We start from the raw sequence: 22560 nt of genomic DNA on the forward strand, positions 1-22560 counted from the left end.
GCAGCTCTACAGACTATGGGGTTAACAGTCTAAAAAAGACTGCCATCAACGAAGCGGAGCCAAACCGGAAGCCTCTGCTAGACCAATTCTTGAACACAGCTCGACTGTTTGGAACCCATACCACATTTCTGACATCAATACAATTGAACGTGCCCAGAAATATTTTACAAGAAGAGTTCTCCACTCTGAATACAACAAAATACCTTATGCCACCAGACTTGAAATCCTGAGTTTAGAAAATTTAGAACGCCGCTGCTTTCGACATGACCTGAGTTTAACTCATAGAATCATCTATTGCAATGTCCTTTCTGTCAAAGATTACTTCAGCTTCAATTGCAACAATACAAGAGCAAACAATAGATTTAAGCTTAATGTTAACCACTCCAATCTTGATTTCAGAAAATATGACTTCAGTAACAGAGTTGTTAATGCTTGGAATATACTACCTGACTCTGTGGTCTCTTTCCAAAATCCCCAAAGCTTCAACCAAAAACTGTCTACTATTGACCTCACCCCATTCCTAAGAGGTCTGTAAGGGGCGTGCATAAGAGCACAAGCATACCTACCGTTCCTGTCCTATTGTTTCCTTTTGTTATATCCAATTAATATAGTTATTACATACTCATACTTATATATATGCTTATATATTGTATAGTTATTTCATGCTTATGCTTATATATACTGTGTGACAAAATAAATAAATAAATAAAATAAATAATTTCATATTTTTCCATCTACCTACATTCTAACAACCAGACTTAAAATTAACAAGGAAGATTCTGAATAGCTTTGCATTTTAGAATCAGTGATCAACAGAACAGGAATGAGCAGCCAAGAAATACAGGTAGTTCTTGACTTACAACTGTTTGTTTTGTGACCGTTCGAAGGTACAACGGCACTGAAAAAAGTGACTTGTGACTGGTTTTCACACTTACAACCCTTACAGTAGCCCCATGGTCATGTGATCAAAATTCAAACGCTTGGCAACTGACTCATATTTATTATGGTTCCACTGTTCTAAGCTCATGCGATGATCTTTTGCCACATTCTGACAAACAAAGTCAATGGGGAATCCAGATTCACTTAACAACCATGTTACTAATTTAACAAGTGCACTGATTCACTTAACAACTGGCGCAAGAAAGGTCGTAAAATGGAGCAAAATTCACTTAGAAAATGTCTCACTTAGTAACAGAAATTTTGGACTCGATTTTGGACATAATGTACTATCTGTACATTACAGTTTAGCATTAGATAAGGCAGCCATGAAGGCTTTGGAAGAGATATTTAAATATCTTCAAAGATCAGAACTGTGCAAGCCTGATATTCCCTGTGAAAGTCTACGGAAGTGAAAGTTGGACTTTGAAGAAGCAAGATAGGAAGAATATTGATGTGTTTGAACTTGTGCTGTTGGGGAAGACTCCTGAGAATACCATAAGAACAGCCAAGAAAACAAATAAATGAATCATCAGACAAATCAAGTTTTCATCAAAGCACAAATGACTAGACTCAAGTTAACCTACTTCAGGCACATTATAAGCAGTTCTCATTTAGCAACCAGAATTGGGACCAGAAAGGGTTGCTAAGTGAAATTGTGACTTTCTACTCCAACTGAGCTCTTGTTTCAGCTTTCCTTTGCTTTACAGACATGCAAATGTTCTAAATGCGATGATTGACACCGAGTTACTTTTTCCATCACAATTGTAACTGCATACAATTGCTAAATGAGGCACTCACTAAACAAGGTCTACCTGCATGTTAAGACCAACTTTTCTGAATGTTGAGGAAAAATGAAGACTCAAATGTTGGGAAAGATGGAAAGAAAGAAGGTGTCCAGAGCAAGGTAGATAGACTCAGTTACAGTAGGAATCAATGCACCTTTGGTACAACTGAAGGGCCAGGTTAGGCACAGATCATCATGGAGAAAACCTATTTATGTTAGACAAATTCTTTGTGTATCCACTTGGCCAATAAAAATTCAATTCTATTCTATTCTATTCTATTCTATTCTATTCTATTCTATTCTATTCTATTCTATTCTATTCTAATTCTAATTCTAATTCTATTCTGTGTTGTTACTAAGAGGTGGCAAGTTGATGGTACAATATCATCATCTAACAATGAAGGAAATTTGGAACCTAAATAGATCATGCCAAGGGTAAGAAATATTATTGCACGAAGGGATTATTAACCATTTTTATTTTTGATTTTCCAGGTCTTTTACACTACACATCCCCTTCAGCAAAACTGTCTTCTGTTGAAAACTATTTCTCCAATTTCTCACACCCAGAATATACATGTATATTTGTGATGAGAACATCTGATATTATAAATGTATACGTATATTAATGGAGAAGAATATCAAAGGTTTACATTGAATACAACTCTTATTCTGCAAACTGGGTTTAGTACAAATAGAAAGTTTATTACTATGTTATAAATGTAGGTCCAATATTTGGTCCAATATTTAACATAAACTTGGAATTATTTTGCCTCATAATTACAATGTATATGATCTTATAGCCATTTTTACCCGGTTTGGTTCAATTTGTTTTCCTTTAAACTTTCAGCAAAACCCTTTTCTGTGCTACCAGAACACTGCATAAACTGATATAAACCCAAATAGGAAGCCTACACACAATCTGTTACTGATTTTCCACTCACGCTTCATAAGAACAAGCCAACATGTGTTATTCTGCAGCATAAGGCAGGCAATGCCCTGCTTAAGTCTAGAGAGGCAAATGCAAAAACTGAGTTCTCTCTTTCATCCCTGAACAACAAGAGATTGAAAAACACTGCTTGTCAAATTTGCAAATCAGTCCAAATGCCTGGCTTTTGATTGTAACAGGCTTCAGGGAAATGACTTCCTATCACATAAAGTGCTTTGGGGCTGTTAGAGAGAACTGACAGCTGCTGGCTGTAACTCTTCAAAGAGCTGCCCTTTAGTGTTCCACCCTACTTAGCCAAGGAGCATCCCCAGTAAGAACACTCCATAATTTAATGTAAAACAGCCTCATTCAAGCAAGCGTATAGTCATCTGAAATATAGCTGAGTGGAAAACATAATGCTCTTTTATTAACTCTTATTTGTTGATGGATTTTGTTCTGCACATTTGTATACTGAAATGACATATTCTTAAACATGTAAACCAAAAATAATAGCATGATCTTAGTTGGAATAAAAAGAAAGCCAATCAACATTATGATTATCTAAGTCTATGTTTTAACCTAAAGTCAAACAGTTTTGTAAAACAATGAAAAAAGATGCAAATGACAGGACACAGAAATGTTTAGCCTGGGAGTAAAATGATATCTGGATTTGTGGGAAATTTGGCCTGTGTGAAGAAAGAGAAGCAGAATAGACACCAATGAAAAAAGGGAAAAAAGCTATGAAAATTCAGGATTACAGCAACCTAAAAACACACATAGACACATAGACATTGAGGAACAGATGATTCAGAAATCAAGTTGACTATATATTCTGCAAGAAAAACTTGAAAAGATTATTCAGTCAGAAAAAAATAAAAAAATAAAACTGTGACTCTGATCACAGTTTTATACAAAGTAATAACAGAAACTAAAGAACAAAATAATCAGATCAATTTATTTATTTATTTATTTATTTATTTTATTTTTTATTTATTTATTTTGTCACAACAATATATATAGGTATCATACAAAAAGATTATAAAGTATATAAACACTTATATGAGTAAATATAAGGAGGTATAAGCATATATATATATAGGAAGAAGAAAAGAAAAACAATAGGACAGGAACGGTAGGCACGTTTGTGCGCTTATGCACGCCCCTTATAGTCCCCTTAGGAATGGGGTGAGGTCAATAGTAGAAAGTTTTTGGTTAAAGCTTTTAGGATTATGAGAAGAGACCACAGAGTCAGGTAAAGTATTCCAAGCACTGATGATTCTGTTACAGAAGTCATATTTTCTGCAATCTAGATCAATAGGATATAACTTTCACAACAGCCCATAAAAGTACACAGGGAATGTAAAAAATAAATTTAATTGACCGATTTGATAAAGAGAGTGCCTAAAGAACTCTGGACTGAATTTCATGACATCATTAACAATAGAGCTGTCCACAAAATGCGAAGAGCTAATGGCTATCTGCTGCTTTGTTGAAAATAACTAAAAGGCAGAAATAAAAAAGCCACAGAGACAGAAAAAAAAACCCTAATGTTTTTTCTCACCCACCCACCCCAAAAATTAAAAAAGAGAGAGAGACAGACAAGGTATTAGAGCTAAATAAGCAGTGCACCAAATTTGAGAATGAGGCATTTACTTTAAAAATTATAGAAATCAGTGGAAAACTTTTATGCAAGGATGTAGTGAAAAATATGGCATGAATGTACTGAATAGCTCCAGAGAAAATATTGCCATATCAGTGATATAAAAGCTTGTCTGTTGATTTGTTTATTTAAAAGACTTCTGAGCAGCTTAAAAAAGAAAGACTTAAAACACTCAAAAGAATAATAATAATTGTATTTTTCTTACATTCCAGTAACAATGTACTCAGTTTCTTGCAGTCCACACTTTTATCAATGGACACATTCTGAGCAAGAACTAACTCTCCTGTGAAGAACTTTCTACTAGATATAAGATCCTTCCCTTTACAGCTAGTCCTTGATGAATGGCTGCCTTGTCTAGCAACTGTTTGCAGTTATGACAGTGAGGGAAAATTACTTTATGACCAGTCGTCACATTTATAATTTTCACAGATCTGTACAGGAAAGGAAAGCTGAAGTAAAATTACAAGACCAAATTGCTATTTCCAACTACCTGTACTTGTAAATTTAAGGAACTGCAAAAATATGCCTTTACAATGTACATTTGGGGATTGAGGTGGGAATGGGCAGAAGTATCTGACTATGTGATGAATATTTCATTGTCTGATGATAGTGCCTGGTTTATGAATGTAATATTTTAACTGTTGATTGCGGAGCTTTTTTATTGCTGATATATTTGACTTTTTTATCATTGTATTATTGTGTCTTGCCTGTTGCTGCTTGCGAGCACTTAGAGTCATTTTTTTTTGCCTGTTGCTGGTTATGAGCCACTTAGAGTCAAAAGGTTTGATGGCATTTGAAATTAATGCATGAAGAACAAAAAGAATGCATCAAATAATTCCTGCCAGATACACATGCTGGATTAAAATGAAGCAGAAGCATTGAAGATCAGATTGCTAAAATGTGATGGATAATGAAAAAAAAACACAGGAGTTCCAAAGGTCTTCAATTTTTCTTTATTAATATTAAGGTCTTTTAGTGTGCAGACAGCAACAAATGTGCATAGCCCCTAAAAACTTTAGTGTACTGACTCTTTGGAAATTTGTTTGTGATGGCTACAAATTACACAAATTTAGACTAAAGAACAAAGTGTGCCAACATGGTATCTTGACATACTGTATGCTTAATTAATACGTAGTATATATCATGAGAAACACTGTACTAAAAAAAAACAGAAACTGGAAATTGGAATTAAAATTGCCTAAAAGTAACAATACATAAAAATTCCTTATTGGAAAAGGTATTATTACAATAATAAACCAAGTTCTTTGAAGAAATAAATATATTATTTTATTGAACTATATCCCAACAACTATATTCAATCTATGAAGAACTATTGAGAAAAAGAGATTATGCAATCACTGAAGATTTGCATCCCTTACAATAAAATTAGCTAAATGAAATTTGTCAACTCTTGAGTTTTGTAGCAAAGGAGATACAACACCACAAATATGATTCTGTATGATGAGTTTAATGACACATTAATGAAATAAAAGAGTTATCTAATTTTAATCTAATTTATATTATTTTCATTGGCTTTCAAAATATATATTCAGAATTATATATAATTTAGAGATGAGGTTGTTGGTGTTTAGTTTCACTTTTTGTTTTTAATTATTTTTTAAGTTTTATTTTTTTCCTTGAAAAGTTTTTACATTGGGCTTTTTTTCCCTATTTCTCCCCTATGACGGTTTTATGCAGATAAGATTTTTTTTCTTTTTTATTCTATAGAAAAATGAAAAGAAACCATTTCATTCTTGTATATGATGGTTGGATTTCTTTTTAAAGTAGATAAATTTAATATAAAAGTAATGCATCTAGTTACATTGCTATTTAGTTTATATATAAAACAAATAGAGGGATAGAATCAAGATCACATGAAGTGTTGATATCACTCTATAATGCCTTGGTAAGGCCACACTTGGAATATTGCATCTTTTTTACAATGTAAAAAAGATGTTGAGACTGTAGAAATAGTGCAGAGAAGAGCAACAAAGATGATTAGGAGACTAGAGGCTAAAACATATGAAGAACGGTTGCAGGAACTCGGTATGTCTAGTTTAATGGAAAGAAGGACTGGGGCGGACATGATAGCAGTGTTCCAATATCTCAGGGGTTGCCACAAAGAAGAGGGAGTCAAACTATTCTCCAAAGCACCTGAGGGTAGAAGAAGAAGCAATGGGTGGAAACTAATCAAGGAGAGAAGCAACTTAGAACTAAGGAGAAATTTCCTGACAGTTAGAACAATTAATAAGTGGAACAACTTGCCTGCAGAAGTTGTGAATGCTCCAACACTGGAAATTTTTAAGAAAATGTTGGATAGCCATTTGTCTGAAATGGTGTAGGGTTTCCTGCCTGGGCAGGGGGTTGGACTAGAAGACCTCCAAGGTCCCTTCCAACTCTGTTATTATAAATACCTAAACTTTAAAAATCATAGCCAATAAAAATATCTTTAAAGCTTGATGAAATTATAATTAATTAATTAATTTGCTAACGATACTACTTTGATTGCTAGAGGCAAGGTAGACTTACCAGAGATGAAAGGACAGACAGCAAATTCTAGGCTTCTGCTTAATATTGAAAAGCCAAGATAATGTCATCAGGCAATGCTGACCCAATGAAATTGGTGGGGGTAAAAAGCTAAAGTAGTTCAGGCTGCTTAATTAGTCTAAAAATTTCACAAAGATGGTAACAGTAGCTAAGGAAATGAATAGATGTCTCCTATTTGATAGAAAAATTATGACAGTTGTAAGCAAGACATTAAAATATAGTGAAATCACACCACCAATGAAGTTTTTAATACTGCCAAGGTCATTTTTTTTCAAAGACATGGCTTCAATATCTAGAACTTCAGAAAAGCCAAGCAAGGAAATCAAATTATGCCTTTGAATGGTGGTGCTGGAGAAAATGGTTGAGAAATGGTTGATCATAAGAATAAAAACTTATCGATTGCTAGATAATAAAACCATATTGCTCATTAGCAACATTAATAATGTAGTTACAGGTTTAATGTTTTGGTTGCATAATATTTTGGATCAATCAGCAGAGCTATTGGAAGAAAAATATCTGGATGCTTGGCAAAATCAAAAAACAATTTAAAAAGGAACCAAGAGAAGATAAGATGGTGCTGTTATGGCCTGTCGGCTCCTGGCCCCTCCAGCAGCTGAATCAGATAAGAAGGCCATGTGGAGTCAGGGCCAGCATCAAGACAACCTGAGAGCTCCGAGGGGGAAGAGGGAATGGAACTGTCAGAGATATAGACAGAGGCAGAGCCTGGGCTTTCCATCAGCCCTCAGATGGAGAGTCAACAGCCCCAGGCCCGGAGGTGGATGATGAGAAAGAGGAGGAACAGCTGGGTGCAGTGCCTGATGAGTAGATTCACAGAAGGCAGAGGAGAGCAGTGGAAATCTATGGGCCGATCCTTGGGACAGAAGAGCCACTGCTGCTAGCGAAGGCCCACCCTAGCTCTGGGGATAGAGGGTGGAGATTAATAGGTGTGGCAGACAACTATTCATCTCCCTGCCGGATAGACTTGTTAGCCTGCTGTGTGTGTGAGAGAGAGAGAGACTTTTTACTGGGGCTGCTGGCGCTCCTAATAAAGGAAATATTTATTTAACTACAAAGGGTTTGTCATGTTTGGGAGCCAGGTGAGAACAGGTGCATTCTATCAAAGATGACACAAGCATGAATTTACAAGAACTCAAGAAGCAGTTACTGATTGACAATTTGGCAAAATTATGTCCCCTAGGTCATGAAGCAGGGGTGAAACCCAGCAGATTCTGACAGATTCTGGAGAACCGGTAGCGGAAATTTTGAGTAGTTTGGAGAACCGGCAAATACCACCTCTGGCTGGACCCAGAGTGGGGTGGGAATGGAGATTTTGCAATATCCTTCCCCTGCCATGGCCACCAAGCCATGCTCACCAAGCCACATCACGCCCACCATACCATGCCCACAGAACCGGTAGTAAAAAAAATTGGATTGCACCACTGTAATAAAGGATCAAAAGTGACTAATTTTTTAATTATTTTTTTTTATTTTATTTTTATTCAAAACGTTTTACAAAAAAAAATTTTTTCCCCTTTCCCCCCAACTCCCCTCCCTTCACTAATCCCTCCCCCCTCCCCCCTGACTTCCCGGATGAAGCACAAGGTATAGTTAAAAATAAAACAAACATATGCTAAAAAGATTTTCCCCCAAAACTATTATACCAATTTTCCCTCTCTAGCTCTGACTTCCTCCTAACATAACCAAAATCCTTCAAGAAAAAAATAGAAAAAAATAAAATAAAAAAATTAACAATTAACAGTAACAAAATATGTAAATCAATAAAACAAATTAATCCTAAAGTATTTAAAACCAACTAAAGCATAAAAATCCAATCCAATTCAAAAAATATCTCCCTTATAGCTTCTATAACCATATAATTTTCCCCCCAGGTCTTTCTTACATAAACTCTTTCAAAAATATTCTATTCAAAATACAATACAACACATTATAAAATTTCAATACCAAGAATTACAGTAGCTATTCAAATTTAGTCCTTCCTCGTCAAAATCCAGTATAAATCCAAATACCTAGTCTTTTATGATAGATATAAAACATATAATCAACCATTTCTTTCAGATCTTCCTCACATATTGTCTTTCAGGGACAGTAATATTTTTGTCTGTTAATAATTCAAAGGATAATACTTTTGTCTCTTGCCATTTTTTTTGATGCATTAGTCTCTGTCTTTCCTTCATTACTCCTTTTGAAAAGTCAGTCACAATATTGCCTAATAGTTCCTTATGTCCAAAAATCCACAAATTACTACCATATATTCCATCAGTCCAAAGAGAAAATTCTTGAAAAGCATTAAGCCTGTAAATTTTTTTGATTCAGGAGACAGTCTCCTGTAACACAAATTCTGACATTTCATCCAAACTATTTAAAGGAAACTTCTTTACATCAACTTGTTTATTCACGATCATATCTTCATATTTATCCACTTTTGTTTGTATCTCCTCCATTGCATTTAAGTCCTGATCACACTGATTAATTTCCTCCAAGCCTTGATCCAAAAAGTCCCCATTTTTTTTCAGTTCGTATTTTTGAATAATTAAATACATTCTTTCTGTGTAATCCTATATAAAGTCACGAATCCATTCTTCTGAAAGAAACTTCATGGCAAAGTTCTTGCTGAAAATCCCCTAATGAAATACTTAAACAACGTAATATAATCCAACAATCCAGAATCCAACACAATAAGATGAAGTCTCCATTCAGTTTCGATTTCGCAGCAAGGCTATCGGTCTATTTGCAGTTAGTCTCAAATGCCATTTTAAGAGAAGGGGAAAAAAAAGGAGGAAGTCAGGAAATCAACAATACTTGCAAACCAGTAATTGTTCACTCATGCTTCTTCCGTCTGCTTATAGAAATCCACAAAAAGAAATCAATTGTTAGCAGAACTTGGACACCTTCCTCTTTTCCTGCTTTTGCAGGAGATGCGCTGGATACTGGAGATAGGAGGAATTCAATGGGATTCGACCTTTCGGGACTTTGCATAACAAAAACAAAGCCCCTAGGGGAATCTACCACTCTCCCCCCTGCTCTTTCCCTGCTCTCTCAAACAGAGAGGGAAAATTAAGTCGGGAACAGCTGTTCGTAGCTATTTACACCGGCTTTTACAATATCCAGTGCGGAGTGCCATAAATTAGCACCCAGCGAGAAAGGTGGCGCCAAGCGGAACTCATCTTTTAATTATATTTATTAATCGGACACCTTGGACACCTTCCCTGGAGAGGGAAACCTTTGCCTTTATATTTCTTATGAACTAATGATTGAGTAATGACGACAAACTCCTGATTATAAAAGCAGAACTTGCTCTGTAAAACAAATGAGATGGAATAGTTAATCTGAAATCCAAAAGTCCTAACTGATCAATTATCCTAATTATTTAATTTTGCAGATATTTTCATAGCTTCCCTTCCCATGCAACAGCAGCAGAAATTTTTAAGTCTTCCTCCATTTTTTAAACATGCATGTTCTTCTTTTCAACCACAGGTAACTCTGGTATGTTGTGCATGTATTTGGAAATCCCACAATATCTTAACCTTATTTTCAACCACTTTGTTCACTATATGTTCCCTCCATTTTTTTTCTTTACCAGAAAATTATGGTAGAATGTTTACAAATGTTCTAGTGAATTTTTGCAACTATGTAATGTCATTATTACAGACCATGGGTAAACTGTCTGAACAAACTAAAAATAAAAAGAAGAAAATTGAAGCAGATTTAAAACTAACCAGAGTAGAATGTTCTGGTCCTCTGCTAGCTTTCCAAATACTCAAGTGGTCTCATTCTTAAATTATATCCTCTCAAAGCCAGTCCTTCTTGTTATTGCTCTATAAGTATATTTTTGAAGATACACTGAAGACACAGCATTCCTGTCAAAAATAGATTGGTCTATTAAAACTTTTATTTTGTTGAATACTGTAGATTAAGATTCCAGCACCGTCTTATGGAAAATTCAATGGATATAGTTTGATGCAGCATTGGCTTACAGATGGCAGCATTTTCTGCTAGCTACATTAATCTGTTCCTTGTTTGTGTATGAGTGTTGTCTAACAGCCTTTATAAGCATGTTCAACTTCATTTCTCCTCCCCCTCCTCCCCTCCCCCTCCCCCTCCCCCTCCTTCATTCTGGTTCTTCATTTGTACCACTGATGGCAACTAACTTAAATAGCACATGTCTGCTAACAAAGAGTTCCACTAAATTCAGTCTATCAAATTTATTACAGATCACAGATCCAGACCTCATAAAACAAAACACAGTATATACAGTAATACATAATACCATACATAATAAAAAATGGCCTGTAGTCATGCTTATTTTACTTTGCTGTCAGCAACAGCAAATTGTACAAGTTCCAAATACAAACTTCGCAGCAGCAAATATTATCTTAGGAAATTTATCTTCCAAAAGAAGCTACACATAGAATTCAACCTGGAAATTGATTAAGGAGAGGTGCTAGTAACTCACTGCAAGTGTTCCAGTAAAATAAACTGAAAGGCAGGACATGATCCCATAATTCAATCAAGCTCCCAGCTTTACAAAGACAACACCTGTCAGCATAGGGGATTCTGTAGCATTTACCATCCAACACCACTGACAGTAAGATATGAATCCTCAATAGTGTAAAGGCCCTTCATTTTCTTATTCATAATCTGGTTAGCTATAATTATGAAATAAAGTAAAATTCATTTAATTCACACGTGTGATTGGGAAATATGCATTTAATTATGCCCTTAATGTTTTAGGAAGAGGAAGCTGGAAAGCAACTCTTCACTTATAATTAAATTAGTTTTTGAATCATACGGAACCTTTCTAAAGTTTACTTGCCTGCAAGTTTTTCTCAGGCTTATTTTAGATAATATGAATGTGAAAGGTTATTTATTTGTTTGTAATGCACAAAGAAGCTTCACTTTTTGACATGAGTTTCAAGAAAAGAATCCGCATAGCCTATTCAAATTTATAATGATCTGATTAGCCTTGCCTTTTGAGTGTGTGTTTTGTAAGATACAGGTGGTGATTCTGTATCTTTAGTTAATTGGCACATATTTTTTCTATATTATGTATCCCATTTTCTTACGTTTTACAGCTTCATCTTTGCTTATGCATTTCTCTCTTCCATACTGTCATCTTCAAGTTATCTCCCATGTTTCCTCTGACAGTCTTCTGAACTTCTACTTTCCTTCTTTTCCCAGAAAACTATATTTTTCAGTCTATTTTCTTGAACAATGGTTATTCTGTCTGGTAATGGTAAGAGATGTAGTTCAATACTCCTAGGGTGTCATGTAGAATAAGCCTTTTACACTAGAATGTTAGTTTGTGGTGCATTTCTAGACTTAAATAAACCATGTATAACTGAATAATGTATAGAATTATCCCTTCTGGGCATGGTTCATTGAAACAAGAAATACACTGACTTGAATGGTGAAAAGAAGAAAAGGAGGTGACCTCAGAATGTTGCTGGTGGAAGGAAGGATATACAGTAACTGTCATAGATGCTTCAAACCTATGTGAATGAGAATGCAGGAAGGAACTTTCTTAGTTTCTTCCTGAATAACTGAAGCTCAGCTATGTAATTAAGCAATTGGTATGTCCTAATGTTTTTCAGCATTATCTATTTATTTGTGGAATTTATATTTCATTTTTCTACCAACAGACAGGAACCAGATATTTCGCAAGTTGTCTATCTCCACCCTTAATATCGCAAGTTCAGGGTGGAGATAGAATAGAATAGAATAGAATAGAATAGAATAGAATAGAATAGAATAGAATAGAATAGAATTTTTTATTGGCCAAGTGTGATTGGACACACAAGGAATTTGTCTTGGTGCATATGCTCTCAGTGTACATAAAAGAAAAGATACGTTCATCAATGTACAATATTTACAACACAAATGATGGTCAGTATATCAATATTTATTTATTTTTATTTATTTTATTTTGTCACAACAATATATGTAGGTATATAAATCATAAGGATTGCCAGCAACAAAGTTATAGTCATACAGTCATAAGTAGAAAGAGATTGGTGATGGGAATGATGAGAAGATTAATAGTAGTGCAGATTTAGTAAATAGTTTGACAGTGTTGAGGGAATTATTTGTTTAGCAGAGTGATGGCCTTCGGGAAAAAAGTATCCTCTGACTGAACATGCCACTTGGCTTCTATGTCTAAATAAAAGAACTCTTAAATGAAATGTCTTAGCGGACCAGACACTTCTGCCAGACCTGATGGGTCAGGTACTGCTACATGTAACTAGGTAGAGGCAGTCCCTTAAATAACCATGTCATGTAGGCATGTCTCTCTCCACCACTTTACAAAGGTTTTTTTGTTTTGTTTACATTTATATCCCGCCCTTCTCCAAAGACTCAGGGCGGCTTACAGTGTGTAAGGCAATAGTCTCATTCTATTTGTATATTTAGGTTGAACAACGGCTGAAACTCATAATCTCATTCAAGGGGGTAATAAGTAATGAGTTTAGGTATTGTTATGTATTAACAGTTGTGCCTTTAAATATTTGAGCGGGAAATCAGCACGTTGCTGATTGGACGAAGCCTCCAGCAGAACTGTATAAAAGGAGAGGTTTTTGCCCCAGCCTGTCGCTGGGTTCACCCTATATTAAAGAGCTGTTGTCACTACCCTGGTCTCCAGCCTCGTTACTTCCCGAACTTAACATTGGCGACGAGGATGGGATCTCGAGGCTAAGGAGAACCAGAACCGAGCTGAAGCACGCTAGTCCCGAACCCAGCAAACTCAGGGCAGAAACGCGGAAATGGCAAACACGCCACCCGCACCGTACAACCAGGAGAAATGGGGAACATATATGACCCGTTTGAAAGCTTTCTAGAAGCCAACGAACTACAGGGATCCCTGATAACCGCAAGCGGGCTTACTTCCTAAGCCATTGCGGGCCGGAGGAAATCGAGATTGCGGAAGCCCTGGCAGAGCCAACGCCGATACAATCGGTATCGTGGCCGACTCTGCAGACTTTGCTGAAGAACCATTTCGCACCGACGCCGTCCAAATCGTGCAGCGGTTTGAATTGGAGAACGAGACAGATGGAGGCGAGTCCATCGGTGACTACATGGCCGCTTTAAGAAGAGCGCCCAAGGACTGCGGATACCGAGACTTAGACGGTGCTACTCGAGCAACTCATCCGAGGGGTCAAGGACATCCGCCTCTGGCGGCGACTGCTAGCCAGGAGCAACCTGACACTAGCCACCGCTCTGGGCGAGGCCAGAGCACACGAAATGTCTACTAAAGCAGCAGAGACTCTGCAAAAGCCTCTTCAATCCAAGGCGAGCGCAGCCAACGCCAGTACACCAGGAGGAGATTCAGTCCGAATCAAGGTGAGGGCGAGGATGAGGAAGGGTCTGCCGGACCGAGAAACGCGACACTGAGGACCGTGAGTGCGAAGCTGCGGAGGGCAGCATCAGCGCCAACGCTGCAGGTTTAAAGACGCAACATGCCGGCGGTGTGGGAAGAAAGGACACTTAGCTCAGGTTTGCAGAGCGGCCCAACCTTCCGCCGAAAATTCAAATCGGCCAATCAAAGCGGAACCGGAAAGGCGGCCCGCGATTGGTTCAAACAAGAAAGGCGCCAAGTCTAACCAAACGACTGTCATTATAGGCGCGCCTCAACCAAAGTGGAAAGAAGATTTTCACAAAGCCCAAGATCGAGGGAGTACGGTGCAGGCTTGAAGTAGACACGGATCAGCGATCACCATCATGTCCTGGGACACCCTGGCGAAGTCGCTGCCGTCCGTCGCGGCGCCATCTGCAAGCACAGCGGCTACGAGTGCACGACTACCAGGGAATCGCATCCCTGTTCGAGGGACCACCTCCGTCCGAGTCGAGTACGGCCTCACAAAAGACCCTGCCCATCACGATCGCCGAAGGAACTCTGCCCAGTCTGTTGGGACTAGACTGGTTTCGTGCCCTGGGCATGGGAGTGACTGGCATCTACAGAAGTGACTGCAATTTGAAAGACATTCTCTTTAACGAGTTCAAGATGTCTTCAAGGACTGCCTGGGCAAGTACAAGGGGACCCCTATTTCCTTCAACTTAGACCCCAGGTAGCCCCATTAGGCTTAAGGCGAGGAGAGTCCTTTGCCCTAAAACCAAAATTGATAAGGAGCTGGACAAGCTCATAAATCAGGGTTTTGGTGCCAGTCGATCACGCAAAGTGGGAGACGCCAATCGTCACCCCATCAAATCGGACGGGTCAATTAGAATTTGCGCTGACTACAAGGCGACGCTTAACAAAGCCTTACAGAAAAGCGTACCGGTTCCCGTGGTGCAACATTTATTGCACTCCTTGGGGCAAGGGCAAGTCTTTGCAAAGTTAGACTTGGCCCAAGCCTACCAACAACTGCCAGTAGACGCCCGCACAGCGAAGCCCAAACGACAGACGCACAGGGGGCATTCAAGTGCACCGATTGCAATTTGGGGTTAGTGTGGCACCAGGGCTGTTCCAAAACCTGATGGAATGACTACTGCAAGGGCTCCCAGGGTAGTTCCTACTTCGATGATGTCCTAATTTCAGGGGAAAACATAGAGGAATTGGGGGAGCGGTTAAGAAAGGTCTTGAGCATTTTCCGGACAGCCGGATTAAAAGTCAAGACAAATAAATGTCAGATAGGGGTCGAATCGGTCGATTTCTTGGGCTACCGGATAGACAAGAAAGGAATTCACCCTACTGAGAGCAAGTTAAGGCAATTAGGAAGGCTCCAGCGCCCAAAAACAAAGCAGAGCTGCAGGCATTCCTGGGATTGGTTAATTTTACGCGTCTTTTAAAGAACAAAGCAACCGCTATGGAACCGCTGCATAGGCTCTTAGGAAAAATACTGTTTGGTCTTGGGGAAAGTCAGAAAATAGGGCTTTTGAAGCAGTAAAGAACCTGCTCTCAAGTGATAGCCTGCTCATCCAATATCACGACTCACTACCCCTAGTGCTGGTTTGCGATCGTCCCCTTATGGGGTGGGGCTGTACTCAGCCATAGACTTCCAAACGGCACAGAAGCCCCTATAGCGTTCTACTCTAGAACGATGTCCTCCCAGAGAGGAACTACAGCCAATTAGACAAAGAAGCATTAGCCATTGTATCAGGGGTCAAAAATTCCATGAGTATGTCTTTGGGCGGAATTTTGAAATCGTGACTGACCACAGACCGTTACTGGGATTACTGGCTGGCGATCGCCAACGCCTGTGGCACTTTCGCCACGTTTGACTCGATGGACTATATTTTTAGCCGCTTACTCATACAAGCTGCAGCATCGACCAGGAAAGAAGTGGGGCATGCAGACGCATTGAGCCGATGCCCACTGCCAGGGGCGATCAAGACCCCACTCCGGGACACCCATCCTCCTTATTGACTCGTTGGACTCTGGCCCAGTCACATCAAAGGAAGTGGCTCGGGCATCATACCGGGACATTGTGTTAAGGACTGTACTCGGTTGGGTACAGAGGGTGGCCCGCTGCGCCGGGCAGTTCAAAGAATTTGTTAAGAAACGTGATGAGCTCTCGGCTCAAGGGGTGCCTGTTATGGGGTGATCGTGTAATAATTCCTGTTAAGTTAAGGGGCAAGGTATTGGACCTCCTCCACGAGGTCACCCAGGCATCGTAAGGATGAAGGGGTTAGCTAGAAGCTATGTATGGTGGCCACTCATGGACGCAGAGATTGCTGAGAGGGTAGGGAAATGCCAAGCTTGCCAAGAGTCCAGACCGCTACCCCAACAGCCCCAGTCAGAGAATGGGAAAAGCCCCAAGGGCCTTGGTCAAGAATCCACATTGACTTTGCTGGCCCTTTCACGGCCAAACGTTCCTAGTGGTGGTGGACGATTTTCCAAATGGTTAGAGATCATACTTATGAAGTCCACCACAGCCGAAGCAGTAATCGCAACCCCGCGCCACCTATTCGCAACTCACGGGTTGCGGACACTCTGGTGTCCGACAATGGGCCCCAATTCACGGCAGCCCAGTTTGAAGAGTACCTGGCAGAGGAAGGCATCCGACATGCCCTCTCTGCACCTTTCCACCCTGCGTCGAATGGCCTTGCAGAGCGTTCCGTCCGGAGCGCTAAGGAGGCATTGTCCAGGCTCAAGCCAGGTGACTGGCAAACAAAAATAGACTTTTTCCTAGCCGTCCAGCACAGAACCCCAAGCACAGCCACTGGAAAAAGCCCAGCCGAATTGCTAATGGGACGAAAACTCCGGTGCCCACTTGACCGTTTGAACCCCCATTACACACCCGAGGGTTACAAGGGGGAGCTAGAAAAACAAGGAAATGAGCATAGGCGACGGTGTGGGCCCGAAACTATGGGGACGGCCCGAGTTGGGTCGCCGGACAAGTAACAAAAGTAACAGGGCCAAAATCGTACGTGGTAGAGCTACCAGACAACCGAATGTGGCGGCGCCACATAGATCAGTTAAGGAAACAAATAACTGGCCAAACCAAACCAACAGAGACAGGTAATGACCAATACCACTTTGAATCCACAGCCGACAATGACCCGGGGGAGGCGCAAGACTTAGCTGAGGTCCCAGAGTTCCAGCGACGCCATCAGGTCCCCGAGGGAAACAGCAAGGAAAATTCCAAAATTAATCCAAGGCCGGATGGCCAAGAAAAAGAGTCGGCCAATAATCCAGAGCCCGATGGCCCAGAGAAAGAGCTGGGAGGAGAAAACAGCCCCTCCGACCAGCTCAAAACACCACCCAGAACTGAACCGCGCAGGTCAGAAAGAACTAGGAGACGCCCAGGTTATTTGCGTGACTACGTCGAAAAATAACATGTGAATAAATATGTAAATAAGACCAAGTGTTTTCTGGGAGGGGAGGAGTGTTATGTATTAACAGTTGTGCCTTTAAATATTTGAGCGGGAAATCAGCACGTTGCTGATTGGACGAAGCCTCCAGCAGAACTGTATAAAAGGAGAGGTTTTTGCCCCAGCCTGTCGCTGGGTTCACCCTATATTAAAGAGCTGTTGTCACTACCCTGGTCTCCAGCCTCGTTACTTCCCGAACTTAACAGGTATGATGACTCTACTGGTTTTATTTGGAATTCTGTCTACATAATTGTTACCTTCTCTCCCCCCCCCCCCATATTTATCTTGTGGTAGTAGAAAAGCAAGCCCATAAAATAAAAGGTTGGAAGTCTTACATTTTCCAGATGGTCACTAAAGTACATACCCTGCTTGCATTTCTACTTAGGTGTAGCTACTTAGTAATTACTGCTCCCAGAGATACAGTATGCCATCATTATCAGTTTATTAGACAAATGGGAATCCCACTATGCCTGAATAGCTAATAAAAGAAAAAAATGATAAAAAAGAAATACTTTTTATTTTCCTATCCTCTGGCCCTTATAGTTTGAGACACATCTAGGGAAATTATTCTCTCTGCCTCCTTTTTACTATTTATCCCCCTTTTCACTTTTTACATTAAACCTTAACAATTTCTTTGAATTCATTCAGCAGTCTACTGATTACCTATCCATGGATTTCATAATTTCAAATGATTCCTGATGTTCTCCTCAAAAATATTGTATATTTAAAAATCATAGCATGTTAGCTTGCTTCTGCTGCTTTATGCTGACTTCGAACTTGCATGTGAACTTCCACAGTTCATGATCTTTTCTTCGGACAGCCTTCTTGCCACATCTTTTATATTATAAATTAGCTCTTTTAATTCTCTGTTCCAACAATACAGTCAGTTTGATTTCTGTATACTCCATTTAGCGAGGATACAGAATTTATTATTTATTTATTTATTTAATCATATTTATATACCGCCCTATCTCCCGAAGGACTCAGGGCGGTTTACAGGCACTTAAAAAACACATAAACACATAAATACAATATAAAAACAATTAAAAAACTTATTCTATAAGCCCGTTAATTAAAATATAAAAATAAAACCCAATTAAAAACCATAAATTTAAAATCTAGCTCAGTCCTGCACAATTAAATAGGTATGTTTTAAGCCCGCGGCGGAAGGTCCGAAGGTCCGGAAGCTGACGAAGTCCGGGGGGTAGTTCGTTCCAGAGGGTGGGAGCCCCCACAGAGAAGGCCCTTCCCCTGGGCGTCGCCAGACGACATTGCCTCGCTGATGGCACCCTGAGGAGACCCTCTCTATGAGAGCGCACGGGTCGGTGAGAGGTATTCGGTAGCAGTAGGCGGTCCCGTAAATAACCCGGCCCAATGCCATGGAGCGCTTTAAAGGTGGTCACCAAAACCTTGAAGCGCACCCAGAAGGCCACAGGTAGCCAGTGCAGTCTGCGCAGGATGGGTGTCATGCGGGAGCCACGAGGGGCTCCATCTATCACCCGCGCAGCCGCATTCTGGACTAACTGTAGCCTCCGGATGCCCTTCAAGGGGAGCCCCATGTAGAGAGCATTGCAGTAATCCAGGCGAGACGTCACGAGTGCGTGGGTGACCATGCATAGGGCATCCCGGTCCAGAAAGGGGCGCAACTGGCGTACCAGTTAAAGGGGCGCAACTGGCGTACCAGCATTGTGTTAATTGTTGAAAGACTATGCTACCAATAAATAAATCATTGGATTGGCAGAAATCGGTAAGTTCTTTTCCTGTTTCATTTCTGTTTCCTAGTCCAAGCACTCCAATTACACTTTCTTCTTTATTATTTCCTACTTTAGCATTCCAATCTTTACTAACAGCAATACATCTTACTTGCTGTCTTGATTTCAGATTGAACTTGCCATTATATTCACCTAAGTCCTCTTCTTTTGTATCAATGTTTAAAATATAAACTTGGATAACTATTACATTAAAGAATTTTTGATGACATCTAATTATATTATTCAGTAATTAGTTGCAGTCTACTCAAATACTGGACTTGTTATATCTTTCCTGACTATGAAAGCAGTGCTGTTCCATTTAGTTTTTCATGGCTTGAAAACAATATGAGTAAACAGTGTGATCTTCTGATTGAAACTGTCCAATTGCAGTCCATTTCAGTCTGCTGATGCCTAAAATTTCATACTTCACAGGGCTGAGCTTTCCTGTGTTAGAATAGAATAGAATAGAATAGAATAGAATAGAATAGAATAGAATAGAATAGAATAGAATAGAATAGAATAGAATAGAATAGAATAGAATAGAATTTTTATTGGCCAAGTGTGATTGGACACACAAGGAATTTGTCTTGGTGCATATGCTCTCAATGTACATAAAAGAAAAGATATATTCATCAAGAATCATAAGGTGCAACACTTATTGATAGTCATAGGGTATAACAGAATAGAATAGAATAGAATTTTATTGGCCAAGTGTGATTGGACACACAAGGAATTTGTCTTGGTGCATATGCTCTCAGTGTACATAAAAGAAAAGATACGTTCATTAAGGTACAACATTTACAACACAATTGATGATCAATATATCAATATAAATCATAAGGATTGCCAGCAACAAGTTATAGTCATACAGTCATAAGTGGAAAGAGATTGGTGATGGGAACTATGAAATGATTAATAGTAGTGCAGATTCAGTAAATAGTCTGACAGTGTTGAGGGAATTATTTGTTTAGCAGAGTGATGGCCTTCGGGAAAAAACTGTTCTTGTGTCTAGTTGTTCTGGTGTGCAGTGCTCTATAGCGTCGTTTTGAGGGTAGGAGTTGAAACAGTTTATGTCCAGGATGCGAGGGATAAGCATCCAGGATGCGAGGGATAAGCATCCAGGATGCGAGGGATAAGTATATAAATAAGCAATCAGGAAACAATAACAATATAAATCGTAAGGATACAAGCAAAAAGTTACAGTCATACAGTCATAAGTGGAAGGAGATGAGTGATGGGAATGATGAGAAATTAATAGTAGTGCAGATTTTGTAAATAGTTTGACAGTGTTGAGGGAGTTATTTGTTTAGCTGTGATGGCATTCAGGAAAAAACTGTTCTTGTGTCTAGTTGTTCTGGTGTGCAGTGCTCTGTAATGTTGTTTTGAGGGTAGGAGTTGAAACAGTTTATGTCCAGGATGTGAGGGGTCTATAAATATTTTCACAGCCCTCTTTTTGACTCGTACAGTATACAGGTCCTCAATGTGCTTTGTACATTCCATATTCCCACTAATTCTGTCTTTGCAGTTTCTTTGCCTGTATGGCAATCTCAGAAACTAGACATCCCAAAAGCTTTACTATCACCACATCATAAATACAATTAGTAATCTTAAAGATTTTAGCTCTTCCTCATAAGCTCATCCAACATGTTGTATTTTTATCCATATAGTTTGCCTGGTAAAATACAGGAGTGGTTTACCACTTCTTCCTAAATTATTCCTTTTTTTGTGGTAATACTGAATGTTTAATATTTGATTTTGATAAATGTATTTTTTAACAGTTAGCATAGATCCATTTCAGGGTGTTTCATTCATAGGTAGGAAATTTTGTGCTGTTTATCTCCTGGTTTCTTTTTAGTAAATCAACGTACTTAATAAATAAAATTATTAAGATGTATCTATCCCATCTCTGTTGAGGCATAAAATTACATGCAATAAGCAAAGTTTAACTTATTTTCTTTTTTTAAAAATGTATTAAAGAAAGATGCCAGTTCAAATGCCTCATTCTTCTTCATTCCATTTAACTATTTTTCAGAAAAAGTTCCAAACACTTTCTTGTCTTTGTCCCCCATTTGTACATAAGAAGTAGAAAAATACACAACTAAATCAATCATTTATTTTTACACCCATTAAAAAGGCCATTTAACAACTTATAAGAATTTAAGAACCCAACTTCAACAGTCTAAAGGATCAATGTTAAAGAGGTTTTCATGCAAAAGTTGTGTAGTTCAATTACTGGCACCTTCAAATGACTGGAAATAACTCCAATTTTCATGGTAACCTATACTGAGCCACATGAACTAGTTGCCTGGCTTGTCATTATTTTGATCAATACTTTCTTACATAGGACATTCAAAGCAACTAGGAATCTAAAGTAAAATACAGATAATTGAAAACTGAACAAAACAGTTGAAAAATAGCATAGTATTATGGAGGTCCTGGCTGAATGAGGTGGTCTTATCTCCTAAAAGCAGAAATAAGAAGAGTTGATGAGATTCTAGAAGGAGGGTATTATTTTGCTTGAGTGACAGAGAAGGTGGCTTTATTTTGATTGGAACATCTCACTTTCACATATATGTTCCCACTGGGCCTGAGACCATGGCCCAGTTTAGGTATCAAATGAGGATCCTCCAGCATCATCTTTTGGTCATGTTGTAATCTAGGCCCAAGTAATTATTACCAGACACAATCAGTCCTAAACGAATGTATTTTATTAGAACAGCTGAGAATTACTTCATTCTCACTTTAATCCAAATTAATTCCAAAACAAATTCCTTCAGAAAAAGTCCTTCGGCCTTATCACAAACCTTTGTTCTCTTTGGCACCCTCCCAAAGGTTTTTCTTGGCAAAGCCCGGGGTGAAATCTAAAAATTTTCCCTACCGGTTCTGTGGGCGTGGCTTAATTGGTGGGCGTGGCTTGGTAGTCAGATGACTGGGTGGGTGTGGCCAATAACAATAAATAAGAAAAATAAGAAAAAAAGTATAAAAAACAATAAGAGGTACCAAAAAACAACTTTTACACTTTACACACACACAACACAACACAACTGACTCACACACAATGCAAAAGCAGCTGCACACAGCCACAAAAAGCTTAAAAACCAACTTTCACACTTTACACACACACAACATA

The sequence above is a fragment of the Ahaetulla prasina genome, chromosome 5 (genome assembly GCF_028640845.1).
Source record: "Ahaetulla prasina isolate Xishuangbanna chromosome 5, ASM2864084v1, whole genome shotgun sequence".
Lineage (NCBI taxonomy): Eukaryota > Metazoa > Chordata > Lepidosauria > Squamata > Colubridae > Ahaetulla > Ahaetulla prasina.